We start from the raw sequence: 22,774 nt of genomic DNA, 5'->3' as shown, positions 1-22,774 counted from the left end.
AGGGCTATCATCATGTCATTATGAATGCTTTAAACTGGCTATAATTATTCAGCAAGGAGTTTCTGAGTTCACCGTTCAGTTGGTAACTCAAATAAATTGTAAGAATGAACTGTCTTTGTGGGATTATGAATAAAAGTTCCTTTATCTTTTATATGGGATTTAGAATTTGAGATTCAAAAAGTTCAAATGGGCTACCAAGAATAGGAGTATTTTCTTTTAATATAATGAAATCCGCCATGATATTTAGACCTTTATTTTATGTCAGCCTTATTCCTGACATCTCTGCATGGTGAATATCGGGTGAGTTGCCTTTGAGTGTGGAAGGGTGGTACCTGGATCAGCAGGATTTGGAATTACTTTTTTGTAGGGTTTGGATGATAGTATGCTTTGGCAATGAGCCTATGGACCTATAAAATTATAATGGAAGTGGTGAATGATGAATGAGTTGGCAGGAGTTATTATTTAGGGCTGGTCATAGTCTGGGAAGTAAAAGTGGACATGTAAGGGTGATGGGGTGTGAGGTGAGAGAAGTAGAGGACCATCAAACTTAAAAATAGCTATGACAGACTCCTGAGAATTAATGCGGGCATTTTAAACAGCCAAACCCAGCATTTAGCAGCCACTACGATGGTCTCCAATCTGCATGAGAGTTGGCGGACCCAACCCAAACCCACACCACTCGTTTATATTGGAATGAAGATCATTTCATTCAGGGCGTCTCTCCTGAGGCAGGTGTTGAGAGCTGGGCAAGTTCCTGATTTTTACTACCTACTTAAGGAGTTAATTTACATGCCTCAGAAGTTTGCGCATGAGGCACTATGACATGATGAAAAAGGTGACAGGAAATTTAGTAACCTAAAGGGAGTCAAAAGTCAAAACAATAGACCAGAGCAGCAATGTGTGTAAAGAAAATAGAGCTGGACAAGAAAGAACAATGAGCTTAGAATAATGCATGACTGGGAATAATGCTTTTAGCAAATATGGGCCACGCAAAGAGTAATAACGTGAGGAAAAAAATGAGTCTCTTTATCCGAAAGCAAAAAACATTCATAGCAAGATGGATGTTCGAGCAACATATTACCTTGATATTAGCACTATTTACAGGGGTAGGATTACTAGGTGACCTAGACAGAGAAATAAATCTGAGAACACTTAACATTTTTAAAGGAAAGTTGGAATGCAGATAGAGGAGGAGAAGTCCTAACGATGATGAGTGGTAAGAGGACAGTAGTAAGACAGAACTTGGCTCAGACAGTCAGAAAGTAGAATTAGTATTGGTGGTGATTAAGAACAATAAGAATTAGAAAAAGAAAAGATGGAATAAAATTCTTCACTCCCCCTTCCACTTAATAATTGTTTTACTGTTGGACAGAACATTAAATAAGAAATAACAGGAAATTCTCACAAGCAGATCTTGGGGAGTTTGAATTTCATATGAAATATAGTCTGGAAGGGAGTTTGATGAATGCTTTTCCAGCAGTTTTAGAATATTATGTGTACAACCAATTTGGATAAGACCACTTTATCTTTGATATTGCAAAGTAAAACCCGGCTTATCTGTAATCTCATAGGAAATCATTCTTGGGGGAAATGTAATCATAATGAGTATATTGGAGATAGCAACAACTGCAGATGCTGGCCTCAACTGGAATTCACACACACCAGTTTCAAAATATCACCCTCCCTGGCCTTATCCCATGTCCAACCTTCCTTCTCATCCCTGCCCCCTTAACCAGACACAACCTTTCAAGGCTCGGTGTCATAATAAGAATAGAGGATATCTTAAAATAAAAGCAATTTAATTTATCCAATTTGTCTTTACTCAAATATTATAACATTTTCTCTACTGCAACCTCCCAAGAGAGGCAACCAGCAAAAACTAAAGCACTTTGCTTTGAGGCTTTTTATAAATTTCAATCAAATAGAATGCTGGAATATTAAACAACCTAATAACTCCTGTTTACAAATCTGACCAGTTAAATGGTTATTCATCGTCCATGAAATGCGTGAACCAGTGTATGCTATTCAGTAATTGATCATTTATTGTCTTTTATAAAGAATATGGATAATGGAAGGGGGTGTACAATATAAGAATAGAATTGAAGTTCTAAAGTGAATTAATTGATATAACAATAATTGCCTTTGCTGGCAAACTGTTCCATATATGATTTAGTCTAAAATATTTAAGGATTTCTAAACTGAAATGGTCGCAATTGACCTCAATTTTATAGGGTTAGAAAGTAGAAAATCAGCTAGAATCCCTGTATCCCTGCTCCTGAGTGATGTCCAGTGACTCCTCATAGAAAAGTATGTGTTTTGGTGTAGACTAAATTAATTTTAGTTGTAATGGTTTCCATTGCCTATGCTAAAAATTAGCTGCAGGTATGTTTGGTGCGAATACAAATTTCTGCATATTGAGCACTTATGGAACTTAGTCCCAGCAGGAGGAAATGAGAAATGAACACTAATGTAAATCTGATTCATTTATTATTATTGTGGTTGTGGTTGTTGGAGGTCAGTCATCTCAGCTCCAGGACGTCTCGGCAGGAGGTCCTCAGGGCAGTGTGCTCAGTGTAGCTGTCTTCTGCTGATTCATAAATGATGACCCTCCTTCCATCGTGGGTTCAGGGCTGGGGATGTTCGCTGATGATTGCACGGCGATCAGCATCTTTTGAGCCACTCTGATGCTGGGGCAGTCCATGTCCAAAGGCAGAAAAGCCTGACAACATCCGGATTCAACTGGAAAGTGGCAAGGAACATTCACAGCAGGATAATGCAAGCCAGTGACCTCATGCAGCAAAGAAAAAGTTAATTCTCAGCCCTTGAAATTCAGTGCTGTTAAATCACTGGATCTCTCACTTATCACCATTTTTTTATGGACCGGACCACACCAAACTCCCTCAAAATATTTTCAAAAGTTAACCTAGACACTAACTTTTTCTTATTTTAAAGGGCAAATTTAATGTGCTATGTTCCAGTTGCAATTTGACTGTTCTAACTACTCAGTGTTAAGCAAAGTACAATTTATTTATGAAGGAAGAATGAACTTAGAATAACCTAACTCTTGGAAAGCTTGACCAAATAATAAATACAGTAACTATGACTAATTAAATATTCCAGTATAGTAACATCCCATAAACACAGCACTTTGCAAAAAAACAAATTCAGAAAAATAGATTTGTCTTGCAGGTAATCCAGCAGAGAGAGAAACTCTAGTTTCTAGCAGTAACAGAGAGAGAGAGAAAAGAGTTTCTACTTCTTCAAAATTCCAGCAGCTTCTGACCTGTTGAGACTCCAACAGCAACAACATAAAGCTAAACCTAAAAATTAATAAAAACAAACTAGAAATCCTGGTCTGTGAAAGCTGGCCACATCCATCCAGGCTGCTTCTCTTGTTATGACTTTTAAAAAAACCCCAAGGCCTACCAAGCTGTTTACTTCATGAGTATTCAGTAGCCAGCACAATACCTTTACCTTAAAATCTTCAAATAAATAAAGAGGCAAAATAATCTCTTAAAGCCGCATCAGGGCAGCATGGTGGCGCAGTGGTTAGCACTGCTGCCTCACAGGGGCCCGGGTTCAATTCCACCCTTGGGCGACTGTCTGTGTGGAGTTTGCACATTCTCACTCTGTCCATGTGGGTTTCCTCCAGGTGCTCTGGTTTCCTCCCACAGTCCAAAAGATGTGCAGGCCAACTGAATTGGCCATGCTAAATTGCCCATAGTGTCCAGGGACATGTGGATCAGGTGAGTCACAGGAGGATGGGTCTGGGTGGGATGCACTGAGAGTTGGTGTGGACCTGTTAGGCCGAAGGGCCTGTTTCCACGCTGTAGGTATTCCATGATCCTATTATTCTGCCCGTCTTCTTTCTCACCTATCCACCCCACACTTCACATGACCTATCTCCACAAGTTCCTCAGTGCGTTTATCAATCACTTTCCCACCACCTGGCCCCAACCACCCATCCCCATCCCTGTATTTATTTTTGAGTTTCCTTCCCCCACCACAGTCCTGATGAAGGGTGTAAACCTGTCAGACTTTCCTGCTCTTGTGATGCTGCCTGACCTGCTGTGTCCCTTCAGCTCCGCACTGTATTCATTATGAGCACATTTGACTTTTGAGATTCATGATTAAGTTTTATGGTTTTGAAGAAACAGGGGAAATAATTGGAGATAGCTTTCAAAACAAAATATAAACCATTAAAATGCACAAAATTACTGAGAAAGATCATCAGGGATAATAGACAATAGGTGCTGGAGTAGGCCATTCGGCCTTTCGGGCCAGCACCACCATTCATTATGATCATGGCTGATCATCCACAATCAGTATCCTGTTCCTGCCTTATCCCCATAACCCTTGATTCCACTATCTTTAAGAGCTCTATCCATCTCTTTCTTAAAAGTATCCAGAGAGTTCGCCTCCACTGCCTTCTGGGACAGAGCATTCCATATATTCACCACTCTCTAGGTGAAGAAGTTTCTCCTCAACTCTGTTCTAAATGGCCTACCCCTTATTTTTAAACTGTGTCCTCTGGTTCTGGACTCACCCATCAACGGAAACATGCTTCCTGCCTCCAGAGTGTCCAATCCCTTAATAATCTTATACGCCTCAATCAGATCCCCTCTCATCCTTCTAAACTCAAATGTATACAAGCCCAGTCGCTCCAATCTTTCAACGTGATAGTCCCGCCATTCCGGGAATTGACCTCGTGAACCTACGCTGCACTCCCTCAATAGCAAGAATGTCCTTCCTCAAATTTGGAGACCAAAACTGCACACAGTACTCCAGGTGCGGTCTCACCAGGGCCCTGTACAGCTGCAGAAGGATCTCTTTGCTCCTATACTCAACTCCTCTTGTTATGAAGGCCCGCATGCCATTAGCCTTCTTTACTGCCTGCTGTACCTGCATGCTTGCTTTCATTGACTGATGTACAAGAACACCTAGATCTCATTGTACTTCCCCTTTACCTAACTTGACTCCATTGAGATAGTAATCTGCCTTCCTGTTCTTGCCACCAAAGGGTACAACTGCACATTTATCCACATTAAACTGCATCTGCCATGCATCTGTCCACTCACCTAGCGTATCCAAGTCACCCTGTATTCTCATAACATCCACCTCACATTTCACACTGCCACCCAACTTTGTGTCATCAGCAAATTTGCTAATATTACTTTTAATGCCTTCGTCTAGATCATTAATATATATCGTAAACAGCTGCGGTCCCAGCACCGAACCTTGTGGTACCCTACTGGTCACTGCCTGCCATTTCGAAAGGGACCCGTTTATCACTTCTCTTTGCTTCCTGTCAGCCAGCCAATTTTCAATCTAACTCAGTATTTTTCCCCCAATACCATGTGCCCTAATTTTGTTCACCAATCTGCTATGCGGGACTTTATCAAAGGCTTTCTGAAAGTCCAGGTACACTACATCCACTGGTTCTCCCTTATCCACCTTCATAGATACATCCTCAAAAAATTCCAGAAGATTAGTCAAGCACGATTTCCCCTTCGTAAATCCATGCTGACTCTGACCTATTCTGTTACTGCTATCCAAATGAGTTGTAACTTCATCTTTTATAATTGTCTGCAGCATCTTTCCCACCACTGACGTCAGGCTAACCGGTCTATAATTTCCTGTTTTCTCTCTCCCTCCTTTCTTGAAAAGTGGGACAACATTTGCCACCCTCCAATCCGCAGGAACTCATCCTGAATCTATAGAATCTTGGAAAATAATTACCAACGCGTCCACAATTTCTGGAGCCACCTCCTTGAGTACCCTGGGATGCAGACCATCAGGTCCCGGGGACTTATCGGCCTTCAGACCTAACAGTCTATCCAACACCTTTTCCTGCCTAATGTAAATTCCCTTCAGTTCGTCCCTTACCCTAGGTCCTTCAGCCACTATTGCATCTGGGAGATTGCTTGTGTCTTACCTAGTGAAGACAGATCCAAAGTACCTATTCAATTCTTCTGCCATTTCCTTGTTCCCCATAATAAATTCACCCGTTTCTGACTTCAAGGGCCCAATTTTAGTCTGAACTATTTTTTTCTTTTCATATACCTAAAAAAGCTTTTACTATCCTCCTTTATATTTTTGGCCAGTTTGTTTTCATAGCTCATTTTTCCTCTGTGTATTGCCTTTTTAGTTATCCGCTGTTGCTCTTTAAAAGCTTCCCAGTCCTCCGGCTTCCCACTCATCTTTGCTATGTTATACTTCTCTTTTATCTTTATACAGTCCTTAACTTCCCTGGTCAGCCACGGCCGGGCCTGCCTCCCCTTAAGATCTTTCTTCCTCTTTGGTATGAACTGATCCTGCACATTCTGCATTATATCCAGAAATACCTGCCATTGTTGTTCCACTGCCATCCCTGCTAGGGTATTGTACCACTGAACTTTGGCCAGCTCCTCCCTCATAGCTCCATAGTTTCCTTTATTCAACTGCAATACTGATACTTCCGATTCTCCCTTCTCCCTCTCAAACTGCAGGTTAAAACTTATCATATTATGGTCACTACCTCCTAATGGCTCCTTTACTTTGAGGTTTCTGATCAAATCCGGTTCATTGCACAACACCAGATCCAGAATTGCCTCCTCCCCGGTAGGCTCCAGTACAAGCTGTTCTAAGAACCCATCTCGGAGGCACTCCACAAACTCCCTTTCTTGGGGTCCAGTACCATCCTGATTCTCCCAGTCCACCCACATGTTGAAATCTCCCATAACAACTGTAGTGATACCTTTGTGACAGACCAATTTCAACTCTTGATTCAACTTGCACCCTACCTCCTGACTACTGTTTGGGGGCCTGTAGATAAATCCCATTAGGGTCTTTCTACCCTTTGAATTTCTCAGCTGTATCCAATCTGACTCTACATCTCCTGATTCTATGTCCCCCCTTGCAAGGGACTGAATATCATTCCTCACCAACAGGGCCACCCCACCCCCTCTGCCCACCAGTCTGTCCTTTTGATAGCACGTATAGCCTTGAATATTCATTTACCAGGCCCTGTCCACTTGAAGCCACGTCTCAGTTATCCCCACAACATCATACTTGCCAACTTCCAACTGAGCCTCAAGCTCATCCACCTTGTTTCCTATGCTTCGTGCATTCATATATAATATTTTTAATTTGTTTCTCCATTCACCCTTCCTATCAATCCCTATTTCACTTGGCCATACTGTACGATCCCTTGAGTTTTCTGCTCTGTTGATTCTGTTGTCATTCTTAACTTCTCTTATTCTCACTTTCCCTTTAACTTGATTCTTAAATTTCCAGTTTTGCCTTTGCCCCTCCCCCCCATTACTTAGTTTAAACACACCTGTGTTGCAGTACGATACCAGCATAGATCATAGAATCCCTACAGTGTGCAAACAGGCTGTTCGGCCCAACAAGTCCACACCAACCTTCAGAGCATCCCACCCATCCCCCCTATAACCCACCTATTCTACACATCCCTGAACACTACAGGCAATTTAGCATGACCAATCCACCTAGCCTGCACATCTTTGGATTATGGGAGCACCCGAAGGAAACCCATGCAGACATGGGGAAAATGCGCAAACTCCACACAGACAGTCGCGCGAAGGTGGGATTGAACCAGAGTTCCTGGCACAGTGAGACAGCAGTGCTAAACAGTGAGTCACCATGATGTGGCATTGAATTAAACTAGAGACTTGTAATATGGAGACAGGTTGTAAGCCTATGGATTGGGAAAGTTTCAGTAATCAGAAATGCAGAAGCAAAACATAGATTTTTAAAAAAAAGGAAAAAAGAAAAGAATGAAACTAAACTGGTGGAGAGTGTAGAATAGACTCCAAGTCCTTTTGCAGATAGAAGAATAAAAGAGTAACTTATGTAAGTATTGTCAGGAATGAGACAATGGCGGAGATTTTGAAGAAATGTTTCATATCTGTCAGCACAGCAGCTAAGATAAAGTGTAACCAGAGGACAATAAAGATAAACACCTTGAGGTAATTAATATCACAACAAAAAGGGTTGAAAAAGTTTGAGAAACCTGATCGCTTACTCTGTGGGTCTTAAAGAGACATCTATAAGATACTGAATTTATTAGGTCGGATTTTCTAGAATGGCCCCAATGAATTAAAAGTTAGCAAAATGTAACACTGCTATTCAAGATGAGCAAGAGGAGAGGATCTGGGGATCCTGCAGGCCAATTATTTTGATTCTGTCATCAACAAAATGCTCAGATCTATTAAGTAAATTTTAACAATGCATGTGGAAAATCAAAATATGAGCAGACTCAATAAATGTCTTGGTGTTTTAAGAATATGACTAAGAGGGTATACTTAAATTTCCAGAGGGCATTCAATAATGCCAGACAAATGTAAATGTTCTATGAGATTCATGGTCATATATTAGCAGATTGGAAGATTAGTTCATGGACAGGAAGTAAAGACAGACATTTTCAAATTGATCAGCTGTAACTAGTAGTATGCCACAAAAATCAGTGCTGACCCTTAGCTATTTGCAGTGTTATTAATGACTTTGTCTTTGTTAAAGTGTAATACAGGTAGGCTCACTGGCAAAGCAAGATGGAAATGTAAGCTGAGAGCATTACACAAGTAGAGCATGAAAATCAATAGTCTAATTAAGTGAGTAGGTGGAAAGGTAGCAGATGGAATATAATGTAATAAGTTGAGAGTGGTTCACTTTGCTAATAAGAATAGAAAAACAGTATTTTTAGATGGTGCGAAACTCTTAAAAAGTGATGTTCGGAGAAACCCGAATGTACGTGTAGAAGGAAGACCAAGATTTAGAATACCTGTAACAATACAGCTCCAACTCCAACATTGCTTGTGTTGACAGCGACTTTAAAAGGGTTTCAAGAAATTGGGCACGGCTAGAACTAGTGCAGTGTTTAACACCGCTTTTAAATTCTCAGATGCTTCCCGGCATTTGTCTGTACACTAGAATTTTGTGTTCTTCTTTAACAAATCCATCAGCGGCGCCGTCATGCTATTAAAATTTGGTACAAATTTCCTGTAGAATCCACTCAGTCCCAAAAATCGTAGCACCTCTTTCTCCACCACCCCCCTGCCCCCCACAACCACCAGAGGGTGGTCTTGGTAATTTCCCAATGGTCTTAGACTTCATATTCCTTGGTGTCATCCTTCCATGTCTGATGTTGTGCCCTAGGAATGTCACTTCTGCCTTTGCGAATTGTGTTTTTCTCAAATTTATGACCAGCTTTGCCTTCCATTGTCTGTCATAGAACTCTGCCAAATGCTCCACGTGATCTGTCCACGAACGGCTAAAGATCACCAAGCCATCAATATAGTTGGCAATTAGTCAATCATAGAATCCCGACAGTGTGGAAACAGGCCCTTTGACCCAACAACTCCACACCAACCCTCCAAACAGCATCCCACGCAGACCCATTCTTCGCTCCCCCCTCATAATCTACACATCATTGAACTCTATGGACAATTTAGCATGGCCAATCTACCTAGCCTGCACATCTTTGGACTGTGGGAGGAAACCAGAGCACCTGGAGGAAACCATCGCAGACACAGGGAGAATGTACAAACTCCATGTGGACAATTGCCCAAGATGTAAATCAGACCTGGTTCCCTGGTGCTATGAGACAGCAGTGTTAACCACCATGCCACCCCACAACTCTGTTCATAAGTCTTTGAAAAGTGCCTAGTGTGTTCTTCATTCCAAAAGACATTACTTTAAATTGATACAACCCATTTCGAGTTACAAATGCAGAACGTTCTTTTGCTGTCTCCAACAGAGGTGCTTGCCAGTAACCACAAAGTAAGTCTAACTTAGTGATGTAAGTGACATGTCCAACTTTTTCCACACAGTCCTCCAGTCTTGGATTTGGGTATGAGTTTGATTTAGTCACGGCATTGATCTTCTCATAATCTACGCAGAATTGTTAAGCATCGTCAGGTTTGGGAACCAATGCGATTGGTGAATTCCACTTGCTTTGATTCAGCTCGATGACGTCTTCTTGCAGCATCACTTCCACTTGCTTTTGTACTTGTGCTGCTTTGAAAGGATTAAGCCTACAGGCGTTTTGTTTTATGGGAACAACATTCCCTACATTAACCTGGTACTATAGTATTAGCCCTCTCCTTTCTATTTCTACATATGTCCTTATAGTGTTGCAACAAGCCTTTCAATTCAATTCTGTATCCCTAAGACAGAGAGCCTACTACTCTATCCAGTTCATTAAGGACCTCCTCGTTATTTAATTTATTCTGAGGCACACCAAAATCCAAATCGTCTGGGGGATTCCTCACTGTGAGTGACAGTAACTAATGCCTGGTTTTGCTGGTTCCATTTTGCTGTCATAGTAAGGTTTCAGCATGTTCCTATGACATTTCCGATAATTATTTTTCCCATCTGGCATCTTTACCAGATAATGCACCTGACAACTTCTTTTCAATCTGATAGGAGCCACTAAATCTTGCTTTGAAGGGATCTTCTACCGCTGAAAGCAAATATACAAATTTTTGATTTCTCATCAGCTTCTTGCTTCATTAGATGCTGTGCCACCTTAAAATGTTGTACAACGAACATGACGTAGAACAGTACGGTACAGTACAGGCCCTTCAGCCCACAATGTTGTGCTGACCTATAATCCTACTAAGATCAAACTGCCCTGCATACCCTACATTTTACTATCCCACATGTGCCTATCCAAGCATCGCTTAAATGTCCCTAACGTACTTGACTCCACTACCACTGCCAGCAGCACATTCCACATGCCCACCGCTCTCATTCACCTACTCTGTTTATTCTTTTATTCACCTCAGATACGTAATCCAACTGTGAGGTCTCTGAATTCTGACTTATCAACTTTTCCTTAATTAATTTTAAAGACCCTCTTACTTTGTGTCCGAATGTCAGTTCAAATGAAGTAAACTGAGTTGATTCATTTGGAACATCTCTACTAATAAATAATATAAATGGGATACCTTTATCCCAAATATTTGGGTAATCCTAGCAATAAGCCCTCATGGTCTTTAGGGTCTGATGCCACATTCGTAATGTTCCTTGGGATTCAGGATGATACGCACTGGATTTAGAGTGTTGGATGGTTAAACTATCCCTGACATCCTTAAATAGTCTGGTAGTAAAATTGGACCCTTAGTCTGACTCTATCTCCTTGGGTAGTCCATATCTGGTAAAGAATGTAAGCAACTCCTCCACAAATTTTTTTTTGCCTTGATATTCCATAATGGAATTGCCTCTGCAGGTCTGTTTGAAACATCCGTTATGGTTAGCAAATACTGGTTCCCACTTTTGGTTTTAGGGAGAGAACATTTACAATCAAACATAATTTGCATGAAATGTTCTTCAAATGTTGGAATTAGCATCAAAGGCGCTGGTTTTATGACTGCCTGTGGCTTTTGTACTATTTGACATCTATGACAGGCACAGCAAAATTCAACCACATCTTTAAGTAATCCGAGCCAATAGAAATGCTTTTGTATCTTAGCCTGAGTCTTCCTCACTCCTAGATGAGCTCCTACAGGTAATTAGTGTGCTACCTACAATACTTCCTGTTTCTATGCTACCATCAACATCATCTGATGAACATCAACCCATTTCTCATCTGCAATAACCTGCGAACGTCTCCATTTCTGCCTTAGGGTTCTATTCTTAAGATAATAACATTCGGGAATACATTCTGACTCCTTTTCTGAATAGGCTTTATGATAAAAATCTTTTATTGTCTCATCTTTTTGTCATTAATACCATTAATCTTTCAGAACTAAACACCTCTGCCTGATCTTCTACCTACTGAGGATCTTTCTTTACCATTTCGTCAAACATGGTGTCAGCTAACTAGACCTCAATTCCTTTGTCTTTCCCTTTGTTTCGCCCTTCTTACTTTAATTTACGGCTATGGGATCTTGTCACCACACAGCCTGGAAAAATTTCAGAGTATTTTTCTTCTGATTCCTCAGTTCGTTAGTTTTCTTTTAGCTTCTCTGCTACAATGGACATCACTCCCACACGTGATCCGGCTAGGTTGTTTCCAAGAACAATCTGTATTCCTGGAGTAGACGTTCTTTTAATCACTGGCGCTGTCATTTCCCTCGTCTTGATTGGACTGTCCAGCTTCATCATACACAGGGAAACGCTAAAACTCTTTCCATTACATTTCAGAAGGAGTGCACATACTTTCATCTCTTGCTATTTGAGATTGCCCAGCTCCCTATCTCTCAATGTTTTAACTTGTTTACATTCTCCCCCTGTTTTTTCTGAGTAAGCCTTACCCACAGAGGTGAAGCCTTTGACGAGATCTGGCACTATATTACTATACAGCCTGTGACTAGGCTGTGCACTCTCTCCTCCAGCTCCTAGAGTTCTCTTGTGATTTCCTTCACTACCTCAACTAATCCCACTAGTTTAGCCTCTTTTACCATGTCCTTTTTCCTATTGCCTCTCTTACTCTACCAGCACTGTGACTTTGTGTGTCCCCCACTATTACAGTGGAACACTCGAGGACTTTAGCCTCTTTTTCACCCTCTTGGGTTTCTTCTTTTCCATACATCGTAAACTATACCCCGTGTGATCTACTTTTTGCTTTTCATTGAAGGATCTCCCTCTTTCCCAATTTCTATCCCTCACAGAACAAAATTGCTGTCGGTAGCTAGATTTTGATTTATGCACTAATGCGCATTCATCTGCCATCTCTGCAGCTCTTCACTATTTTAACTTGCTGTTCCTCAACACGAGTTCTTCAAACTTCTGGAAGTGAGTTTTTGAAGTCCTCCAGCAGAGTATTTTCTCAAAGATCCTCATTTCTTTTTTCTATCTTTAATGCTGTCACCCTGCTGTCGAAGTCGTTACATTTAATTTTTTCAAGCTCGACACAAGTTTGACGCGGTTCCTTCCTTATATTTCTGAATCGTTGTCTATAAGCTTCTGATACCAATTCATTGGCACTCAAAATAATCTATTTTACTACTTCATATTCTCTTGACACCTCATCTGGCAGTGCTGCAAACACCTTACTAACCCTGCCTCCCAACCTGGCCTGAATTAACATCACCCACAGTTTCAAGCCAGTTTGTGTGTTTAGCCAGTTTCTCAAAGGAAATGAAAAAGGCTTCTACATCTTTATCATCAAATTTTGGCAATATTTTGACATATTTTTATATATTCATTATGGGTCTTTCACTCAGATGCGTCTGCTCATCATCACTCCTCCTCACAAAGCCTACCTTCTACCTTCATTTCCATCAAATTAAGTCAGCCATCCTGTCCAGTTTGCAACTTCTGAAGTTCAAACTCTCTCCATTTTCTTTTCGTCTTTCTTCTGTTCGTAACGGTAATTCAAACAACTCCTTTTCCTGTTCAAGCTGCTTCAACTGCAATTGAATTCTAGCCATTGTCAAAAGATTGTGATGGCTTTTCCAGCAAAATGTCGAGCTATTGTTGTAATTACCAATTCTCACAGACAAAGGCAACCCCAACTCCAGTTTGTCTGTCAATTCCAACAGCTTTTCGTTGCTTACTTTTTGTAAAACCCCCAAAAGTCACTACTTCCACGTGTAGGAAACTCTTAGTGATTGAAAGATCCATTACCTCACCTTTGATACAATCAACAAGATGTAACAGAAATTAAACACATTTTCTACTTCTCACTTAAGTTTTACTTAAAGATCCAGGACACTAATCCCCAAGTCTGTTTAAATTGGCTAGGCCCTTTTGTACCCCAAATCTGTCCAAATCCATTCATATGCTGTGTACAAACCAACCAGATCCCTGACTCAAGCCCCAATCTGTTATGGAGGGGTGAGAGATAATGGGAACTGCAGATGCTGGAGATTCCAAGATAATAAGATGTGAGGCTGGATGAACACAGCAGGCCAAGCTGCATCTCAGGAGCACAAAAGCTGACGTTTCGGGCCTAGACCCTTCATCAGAGAGGGGGATGGGGGGAGGGAACTGGAATAAATAGGGAGGTTGGTCCGGAGGGTAACTTCTTCAGGTTAGGCATCCCTGGAAGAGGCTTCGCAGTGAGGTTAAAATAGTATCAGAGATAATGGGAACTGCAGATGCTGGAGATTCCAAGATAATAAGATGTGAGGCTGGATGAACACAGCAGGCCAAGCAGCATCTCAGGAGCACAAAAGCTGACGTTTCGGGCCTAGACCCTTCATCAGAGAGGGGGATGGGGGGAGGGAACTGGAATAAATAGGGAGGTTGGTCCAGAGGGAGGAGGGTAACTTCTTCAGGTTAGGCATCCCTGGAAGAGGCTTCGCAGTGAGGTTAAAATAGTATCAGAGATAATGGGAACTGCAGATGCTGGAGATTCCAAGATAATAAGATGTGAGGCTGGATGAACACAGCAGGCCAAGCAGCATCTCAGGAGCACAAAAGCTGACGTTTCGGGCCTAGACCCTTCATCAGAGAAGGGGATGGGGGGAGGGAACTGGAATAAATAGGGAGGTTGGTCCGGAGGGAGGAGGGTAACTTCTTCAGGTTAGGCATCCCTGGAAGAGGCTTCGCAGTGAGGTTAAAATAGTATCAGAGATAATGGGAACTGCAGATGCTGGAGATTCCAAGATAATAAGATGTGAGGCTGGATGAACACAGCAGGCCAAGCAGCATCTCAGGAGCACAAAAGCTGACGTTTTGGGCCTAGACCCTTCATCAGAGAGGGGGATGGGGATTTATTCCAGTTCCCTCCCCCCATCCCCCTCTCTGATGAAGGGTCTAGGCCCGAAACGTCAGCTTTTGTGCTCCTGAGATGCTGCTTGGCCTGCTGTGTTCATCCAGCCTCACATCTTATTATCTTGGAATCTCCAGCATCTGCAGTTCCCATTATCTCTGATACTATTTTAACCTCACTGCGAAGCCTCTTCCAGGGATGCCTAACCTGAAGAAGTTACCCTCCTCCCTCCGGACCAACTTCCCTATTTATTCCAGTTCCCTCCCCCAATCCCCTTCTCTGATGAAGGGTCTAGGCCCGAAACGTCAGCTTTTGTGCTCCTGAGATGCTGCTTGGCCTGCTGTGTTCATCCAGCCTCACATCTTATTATCTTGGAATCTCCAGCATCTGCAGTTCCCATTATCTCTGATACTATTTTAACCTCACTGCGAAGCCTCTTCCAGGGATGCCTAACCTGAAGAAGTTACCCTCCTCCCTCCGGACCAACCTCCCTATTTATTCCAGTTCCCTCCCCCCATGCCCCTCTCTGATGAAGGGTCTAGGCCCGAAACGTCAGCTTTTGTGCTCCTGAGATGCTGCTTGGCCTGCTGTGTTCATCCAGCCTCACATCTTATTATCTTGTTATGGAGCGGTGGTTGTGTTCTCTTTGATAATGAAAACCAGAACACCTAAAGAAGCTTGCCTTGCCTCTTAATATGTTAAAGTTAGTGTCAAAGGTGGTATAAACTGCCTCTCATCTCCAATCTGTTGTAAAGGAGTGGTGAAATGAAAGAAATCCCTGATAGTCACTTTACAATCAAGAAGTAACTGCTTATATATCTAATACTAATAGTGAATAAATTAACAGAACTACTAACAAAGTCCCCTCTTAACTACTAATTATTCCCGAATAAGACACAGTTTTAATGCCATGCTGTTCCAATAGAATAAGTCCAATTTCTATAGACCAAATCAATAAAAGAAAATTTAAACTTAATCTCTCAAAATTACAGTCAGGGTAACTCTTCCGGAATGTTCTTTACCTTCACTGCAGTTTTCCATTCAGAAATGCCTTTCTCCGTGGAATCCTTGTATCAGGAACGTTAGCGAAGCATGTCACTGTACCTTTAGTTCAGATTATGGTTACTCTAAGAGAGTTTCATTCTGTGAGAGCTAGTAAATTTCTTTTTCTTTAGAGCTGATGGCTGGTGAGAGCTGTTCTCTTAACAGATGGCAGTTGTTCTCGCCGATTTTCAAATGCCTCTTCTTTCATTCCCTTGGTGACCTACTAATTGATTTTAATATTATTGGTTCTAGATTGTCAAAACAATCAGATTTAAATTAATTGAGTTTTGGTATCTAGGGCCTGGTTTAGATTAATTGGCTAAATTCAAAAACCTGTTGTCTTGGTAAAAGTGCTGCTTTGCCAATTAACAGTGTAGCCTTTTGATACAATATTTCAATTTCAAGAACTGCCTGTGCATCTGCTGCTGCCTGTAAACTTTTTTAAATCTCCAAGTCAAATAAAAACACCTTTTAAAGCATTTACGCGCTCTTTCTCTTCCCCCCCTCATCAATTTATAAACAAATTCTAACTCCCTGCCGTCCGGTCCAAACTTGCTATACCTAACTTAGCAACAGTATTTTTGTCAATTTTTAGTCAAATGAATTTCTCAACACTTTTTTTTACTAATACTAATTTCTTTCAGTTCTACTCTCAATGGATCTTGGATCTTAATTAATTATTTCAGGGAGAACAGTTATGCCTTCCTCTGTGAAGATATGAACAAAGTACTGGGGCAGCACAGTTGCTCAATGTATGGCACTGCTCCCTGACAGTACCAGGGACCAGGGTTCGATTCCAGCCTCAGGCAATTGTCTATGTGGAGATTGCACAATCTCCCCATGTCTGCATGGGTGCTCCAGTTTCCTCCCACAGTCCAAATGTGTGTAGGTTAAGTAGATTGGTCATGCTAAATTTCCCATAGTGTCTAGGGTTGTACTGGCTAGGTGGGTTATCTATGGGAAACAGAGTTTTGGGGTTATGGCGTGGGGAGGGTGCTGAATCTGGTTGGGATGCTCTTCAGAGTGTAAGTGTAGACTAGATGGGCCAGTCTTTCCTCACTGTAGGAATTTTATGATCTACTAATTTAGCTTCTCTGCCATTTCTCTATTTCCATTTTAAAGTTTCCTTCCTGGGCCTGTAATGGACACACTTTTGCCTTTGCTAATCTCTTTTTTTCATATCTATAAAAGTTTTAATAACCCATTATTATGTTTCTTGGTGGTATACATTCCTATACTATTTTCTCTTAGCAATTTCATGATCCTCCTTTGATGAATTCTAAACTCCTCTTGATACTAAAGTTTACAACTATTTTTGGCAATTTTATTAGCCTCCTACTCTGACCTTTAAATTTCATTGTTAGTCATCACTTCTTCATTATCTTATTCATTGTGGACATCACTGGCTGGCCAGCATTTATTGCCCATCCCCGGTTGTCCTTGAGATGATAGTGGTGAGCTGCCGCCTTGAACCTTTGCAGTCCACCCGATGTCCACAATGCCATTAGGAGGGATTTCCAAGATTTTGACTCTGATATTTTAGCCATGAAGGAATGGTTTCTTTTGGAAAATAAGCATTAAGTCTTTAAATATTAGCCATTGCCTATCTACTCTCAACCCTGAACCACTTGCGGTGCCACAAGCTTGGCTCTTGCTACAGTCCTTTGATGAACCATCTACCCCACCAGTGTCCAAATGGAAACCAGTATATTCATGACTTAGAGGAAGAAAGTGAATGTACTGTAGTCAGCTTTGCAGATGACACCAAATTAGGTGGAAAGGCAAGTTGCAAGAGGGATAGGACCAGTTTATAGAGATATATTGATAGGTTAATTAAGTGGGCGAAAAGTTGGCAAATGGAGTATAATATTGGAAAATATGAAATTGCTCATTTTTCAAGGGAGAATAGAAGAACAGACTATTATTTAAATTGAGAAGAACTGCAGAAAGCTGCAACACAAAGGGACATATGGGTAGCTGTACCTGAAGCACAGAAGCTAGCTCATGTATGCAATAAAAAATCAGGAAGGCTTATGGAATGTTGGCCTTTATTTCAAGAGAGTTGGAGTCTAAGGGTAGGGAAATCATACTCCAATTGTACAAGATGCTGGTAAAACCACATCTGGAGTTCTGAGAGCAGTTTTGATCCCCTTATTTAATGAAAGACATTATTTCATTGGAAGCAGTTCAGAGAAGGTTCCCCCCTTATATGGAGGATTGCCTTATGAGCAAAGATTAAACAGTTGGGACTCTACCCACTGCAGTTAAGAAAAATAAGATGTAATCTCATTGAAACATATTGGATTCTTAAGGGCCTTAACAAGGAAAATGTTCAGAGGGTATTTCCCATTGTGGGAAGATCTAGGACCAGAATAAATGTCAGAATAAAGGAGCACCAATTTAAGACTGAGATGAGGAAGAATTTCTTCTGTGAGAGGGTTTGGAGTGTTTGGTACTCCTTGCTGCAGTGAACAGTGAGGCAAGAGTTCCTTTGTATATTTAAGGCTGAGATTGATTCTTTATCAGCAGAGGAATTAAGGGTTATGGGGAAAATGCAAGAAAGTGAACCTGAGAAATTCTGGATTAGCCATGTTGTTTTCAAATGGTAGTGTAGGCTCGAGGAGGTGAATGGCCCTGTTCCTGTTGCTATTTTCTATGGTCGTGTGGTGAATGTGAACTGCCTACCTAGCCCTTCTAATTGACCAACAGTACCCATTCCTTTCTGTCTGCCTGATCTTAATCTGCATGTGACTACTTTCCTAAACATTCTATCCTGGTCATTCTCAGCTTTGTGGATCTAGAGCTGGAGATACATTCTGCCTATGTGACTGCCTGGGCCAAATGGAGCCTGATTGTGCAGGATGGGCATTCCACGCAGCTAAGTCACTCTGTCTTGCGTTAAGGCTACTTTAGAATATTTAAACTAGAAATGTGCAAGTAGAAAATAGATCTGTCTCTGTCTGCTTGTCTCGGTGTCATTTTCTCGTGTGCTCCTCTGGGTGATGCTAACTGCCTTTCTGAGTTTCCTCATCTTGCTTGTTCCTCTAGTTGTTGTTAACAATCGGTTTTGAGGTCCTTTTCTCACGTGGTTCCCTTGGTGTTGCTGACAGTCTGTTTAAGCGTCTGTTCTCATCCACTTTTCAAATCATTCCCACATTGATTTCTGTCCCTCACTAGCAATTGAAAATTCAGTTCTCTGTACCTGACTTCAATTCCAATTTACTAAAGGCTGTTTATCAACTTATCTTTAAGATGATAAGCAATCAAGCCCAGCTGCTAGGGGAGTCCACAAATGAAAAGGCAGAAGCTTATTTGACTGACAACTCAACTGATCAATCCAGGCCACAGAGATGCAGGGTAGCTCAGCATAATTAATTGAAGTCCAGGTTCCAGGCATCTATCAGTCATACTTCAGCAAGCTGGTATTTCACATTCTAGAGAGATAATCTTGTACGCTTAGGAATTTTCAACCCTAACTAATAGCTATCGCAGAAATAAAGCTACATGTTGAGGTTGGTTGGCTCACTGAGCTGGTTTGTTGTTCTGCAGATGTTTCATTACTGTGCTTGGTAACATCCTGAGTACAGCCTCTGATGAAGCGGCGGTGTGTTTTTCCACCTGGTTTTTAAACTCTGGGCTCAATTGCAATGGATTGTCTCACTTCCGAGTTTCCTCTGTACTGGAATGTATATGGAGTCGAGTTCAATATATTTATTAATAGCATGCTTCGTGGAGTGCCATATTTCTAGGAATTCTCGTGCTTGTCTCTGCCTAGCCTGTCCCAGGATCTTGGTGTTCTCCCAGTCAAAGTTGTCGTTCTCCTTGTCCTTGTGGATTGAGATGAGTGAGTATTAGTCGTGTCTTTCCGTAGCCAGTTCGTGTTCGTGTACTCTTGTCTGTTTGTCCGATGTAGTGTTTCCCACAGTCTCTGCAGGGGATTTTGTAGATGATGTTGGTCCTATCCATGGCAGGTCGTGTGTCTTTAGTTCAGGTGAGCACTTGTCGGGTTTTTATAGGCTTGTGTGCCATTCTGATGCCCAGCGGTCACCACAAGACTTCTACTACTGCTGGGCATCAGAGCTACAACCCCAGCTACAGATCTACTCCAAAACCTTAAAGCTACATATGTTTGTTCTTTCAGCACATTAGTGTATCCACTTATATATGTCTGAGGGGTAATTTTGCCAGATGTTGCTGCCAGGCAACTTGGCGAGTCAAAGGCGCAATGTTAAATTTTGTCTATAACCCAAATGTAAGTCAGCTCTCAGAAACCACCCTTGTACCATACAACTGTCTCATAAAAATATAAATTATGTATCTTAAAAGACAATAAATTAGTTATTGGCACTTTATCTAGGACCATAGGAGCATACAGAACCACTTAGTGCCTGGAACCTGTTCAAAATTTTAATAAGATTGGAGCTAGAATCTCCCTTAATCCTGTAGATCATCCTTGCCTCATGGCTTAATACCTCTTGAGAGCAAAAATCTACCAATCTTAATTTTAAAATTAATAATTGATCTGACATCAGTTGTCATTTGTGGAAGAGAGATACAAAGGTTAATTATCTGTTATCTTATCTGTTTTTGAATTTCTCCTTTGGAAAGTTTACCATGAAGTTATTGACTCCCTAATTTGTGGAAATAGTTTCTCCCAAAATCCTCTTCCACTCGTTATCCTTTTTAAGTCTAAAGTGGATGATCTCACCTTTGTCCTTATTGAAATCTATTTGTTACAGTTACCCCAATCGTTTAATCTTTATTATATTTCTGATTTTCATCTACATCACTTACCGTACTGCCTACCTTTGCGTTGTTGTCAAATGCAGAGCTTTGTCTTTTTGTCTCATCATCTAAGCCACTAATGAATACAGTGAATAATTAAGGCCTTTTATTTTAAAAAAAATTCTATTCGATTTCTCAGGCAATACGTCCTTTGTAAATTCATGTTGGCTGTGTCTAATCAATTGAACGTTTTCAAGGTATTCGGTCACTCTTAATTATCGACTTTAGCAATTTGTCAACGACTGATGTTAAACAAATTAGTCCATAATTCCTTACCTTACTTAAATCATGAAGTGACCTGTTCAATTTTCCAACTTAAAGGGACAGTTCCTGATGCAAGAGAACTTTGCAAGTGTATAGTCATCAGAGAATCAGCCTAGTTACAGCATCTTGCATCTGTTCCATATTTCTAAAATAGGGACTGAGCTGCTTCCACCCATGGCCCTGAACCCATTAGCCCTGCAACATTTCTAACTTCAAGTGCTTAACAGAGCAGGTGTAAACCATTCAGCACAGCAGACCTGCTACAGCATCCAGTACAATATTATCATAGCTGATTTCATTTTGACCTTGATTTCACTCTTCTGTTTGTCACCCATAACTTTTGTGTCACTTGTCAGTCAAATATCACCTATCCACAGAACTGACAAAATCCCCAAGCCTTTAGCACTGGGCCTTGCTGTGCTTAGCGCCCTCTCTTAGACCACTCCACTTTTTGTAAAGTATTTGACAGCATCTTTATGTTCACTGTACCAAATTCCTGCAACTACCAAATTCCTGTATTTAGTCATTCAGTTTTGCAGCATTTAATATGTAATTGCCATTGTTCTGAGACTTATTTTCTGTGTCGGCAGCTTCATGAAGTGCATTTTAGATCATAACCACCCACCATGTAATCCGTTTTTCTTTCATGTCACGATGGGGTCTTCTGCCAAACGCATAATCAGTCTTTTGGTTTGCATTTCATGAGCCAAAACTATTCCTCTATCCATTCTATGGGTTTCATCATTTTAAACACATCTGCCAAGTTTTAGAACATAGAACATAGAACATAGAACAGTACAGCACAGAACAGGCCCTTCAGCCCACAATGTTGTGCCGACCATTGATCCTCATGTATGCACCCTCAAATTTCTGTGACCATATACATGTCCAGCAGTCTCTTAAATGACCCCAATGACCTTGCTTCCACAACTGCTGCTGGCAACGCATTCCATGCTCTCACAACTCTCTGCGTAAAGAACCTGCCTCTGACATCCCCTCTATACTTTCCACCAACCAGCTTAAAACTATGACCCCTCGTGCTAGCCATTTCTGCCCTGGGAAATAGTCTCTGGCTATCAACTCTATCTATGCCTTTCATTATCTTGTATACCTCAATTGTCCCAACTTCCTACCATTTAATGAGAAATGTAAGTTCCTTCTTTTTGTGCTGTATGGCTTGGTTTGTAAAGTCAGATCCTTTGTGTTTTTAAAATTATTTTCTGAGCTTGCCATACCACCTTCAAAAGTTCATTTACACATACCCTTGGGTCTGTCTGTTCCAATTTCCCCTTTACGATCGAACCCTTTATTTTATGTTGTCTCTCCTTTTATCAAAATATATCACTTAATGTTCCTTTATATGAAATCTCATTTACTATATTTCCAACAGCCTATGTTCTCTTGAAGTCTGTTAACATCCTCTTTTTGTGGTTCACAAACTTCCAGGTTTCATGTCATCCACAAATTCTCAATACCTATGAAATTATGCTATGTACACCTAAGTCTTGGCCATTAATATCTATCAAGAAAATATATATTAGTACTGGTCTCTGGGGAATCCTGCTATAAACCCTCTCAAAGCTGAAAAATAATTATTTGCCTCCACTCTTTGTTTTCTGGTAGTCCGCCAACTTTGAATTCATGTTTATAAGCAGTTTACATTTTGTTACATGGGCTTCAGTTTAGATGCTCAAATACCTTTCAAAATCCATGCGTTCACCGATTGTTTCCTTCATCGATCATTCCTGTTACCACATCAAAAACTCACTCAATTTAATTAAACATGATGTGCCTTCAATAAATCAATGGTGGTTTTACCAAATTAATTCATGCTTGTCCAAGGAACTGTTAATTTTGTTCCAAATTATTGTTTCTAAGAGCTTTCCGTGGTCAGTGTTACACTGACTTGTTCATCTTTACTTCCTTTTCTGAACAAGAGTGTGGAATTTGTAATTCTCTAATCTCTGTCACAAGCCATGATGCCAAAGAGAATTGGAAGGTTATGCAACAATGTGCGCA

General features: G+C 41.0%; 1 protein-coding gene across 7 annotated transcripts in view; it reads left to right on the top strand.

Annotated features, from left to right (window-relative positions):
• Positions 1-22,774, top strand: part of fat3a (FAT atypical cadherin 3a) — an 808,281-nt gene that overhangs the window by 639,819 nt on the left and 145,688 nt on the right. The window lies entirely within an intron of this gene.

The sequence above is a fragment of the Stegostoma tigrinum genome, chromosome 6, assembly GCF_030684315.1.
Source record: "Stegostoma tigrinum isolate sSteTig4 chromosome 6, sSteTig4.hap1, whole genome shotgun sequence".
In the NCBI taxonomy this organism is placed as follows: Eukaryota; Metazoa; Chordata; class Chondrichthyes; order Orectolobiformes; family Stegostomatidae; genus Stegostoma; species Stegostoma tigrinum.
Note: the sequence above shows the minus strand (reverse complement) of the source record. Positions and strands in the feature narration are given on the sequence as shown.